This window comes from Mastomys coucha, unplaced genomic scaffold, assembly GCF_008632895.1.
Source record: "Mastomys coucha isolate ucsf_1 unplaced genomic scaffold, UCSF_Mcou_1 pScaffold20, whole genome shotgun sequence".
Taxonomy (NCBI): domain Eukaryota; kingdom Metazoa; phylum Chordata; class Mammalia; order Rodentia; family Muridae; genus Mastomys; species Mastomys coucha.
In genome coordinates, this window is record NW_022196903.1 from 127,097,292 (window position 1) to 127,099,125 (window position 1,834).

Genomic DNA, 1,834 nt, shown 5'->3' on the forward strand with positions numbered 1-1,834 from the left:
ACCTCCACCTCACCACCAACACTACAGCCACCACCACCATAACCACCCTCACCCCTGCCTCCCACTACTTCCACCCCCCCACCAACACAATCAACAACAACAAAAACTTAATTTTAATCAATCTACCTTATGTACTGCACTTTCTTCCTTCAGAAATGTGCCCTGTATGACACCCTTATCTTTATACTACATCTTTTGACAACTCACAGACCTCTAAGTATCACTTACCAAGGATCTGTAGGTTAGGATCAATGCTGTAGGAGACTTTTTCTGACGAGACAACACAGACACAATTGTACTTTCCCCAGGTACAGAACACATGACAACCAAAGTCAATTAATACACACATGCTGGGAGCCATGGCCTTGACCATGACCTTGGGGAAATTTACTAACTTACACATACAGCCCTGAGAGAACTTGTATAGTCTAACAGTAAGAATATTTGTGGGTATGGAGGACACTGTGACCACTGGTTCCAGAGACTGAAGATTGCTGCCTGACCTTTGGAAAGCCCCCACGGCTCTTCCACCCTCCTTGAAGCCTCCTCTTGTTTATGCTTATATTGCCATTCCTGAAGTGAAGTTTTCAAAGCTTCATCAGACATTGGTCTTGTCATTCTTCATGTCTCTTGTCCTACCTCAGTCTCTCTCCCCTGCCCTAGGTTCCTCCTGAACACCCTGTGGGTTGGGGCACACTAAAGTCCAACTTTTCGAATTCTTTGTTTTATTTTATTTTGTTATGTTTTCAATTTCCTGTGTGAGATGGGCTGAGAGGTAATTTAGAGAAATGGGGATGAACTAAAAATCAACTGCTTTACTAAAAGCCTACTCTGACATAGAAGACAACTCCCAAATGATACAACTCTGCTGCTCTCTGTTCCATTTGAAGGTAATTTAAAAGTCAGAATATCTTTTAGGCCATTCAGCTCAACAGAGTTTCCTCATGATTACTCAGCTGTTTATAGTCTCCCAGTAGTGGTTAACTGATTACATAACATTGGTAAGGGAATAGCATGGATTTTGTAAGTTTCAGTTTTTGTTCATTTTTATGTTTTTTATTAGATATTTTCTTTATTTACATGTCATATGATATCTCCTTTCCCAGTTTCCCATCAAAAAAAAAACCCAAAAAACAACAACAAGAACAAACTCCTGTTCCCTCCCCTCTCCCCCTGCTTGCCACCCCATCCCCTCCTGCTTACTAGCCCTGGCATTCCCCTACACTGGAGCATAGAACCTTCACAGGGCCAAGGGCCTCTCCTCCTATTGATGACCGACTTGGCCATCCTCTACTATACATATGCTGCTGGAGCAATTAGTCCCACCATGTGTACTCTTTGGTTGGTGGTTTAGTCCCTGGGAGCTCTGAGGGTACTAGTTAGTTCATATTGTTGTTCATCCTAAGGGTCTGCAAACCCTTCAGCTCCATCCATCCTTTCTCTAGCTCCTTCATTGGGAACCCTGTACCCAGTTCAATGGATGGCTGTGAGCCTCTACTTCTGTATTAGTAGGGTACTGTCAGAGCCTCTCAGGAGACAGCTATATCAGGCTAGATTGTCCTTCCTCAGTCTCTGCTCCATAGTTAGTCTTTGCAACTCCTTCTATGGGTATTTTGTTCCCCCTTTTAAGAAGGATTAAAGTATGCACACTTTGGTCTTCCTTCTTCTTGAGTTTCTTGTGGTTTGTAGATTGTACTTCATGTATTGCGAACTTCTGGGCTAATAACCAATATCAGAGAGTGCATACCATGTGTGTTCTTTTGTGATTAGGTTACCTCACTCAGGATGATATCCTCCAGAGCCATCCATTTCCCTAAGAATTTCATAAATTCAT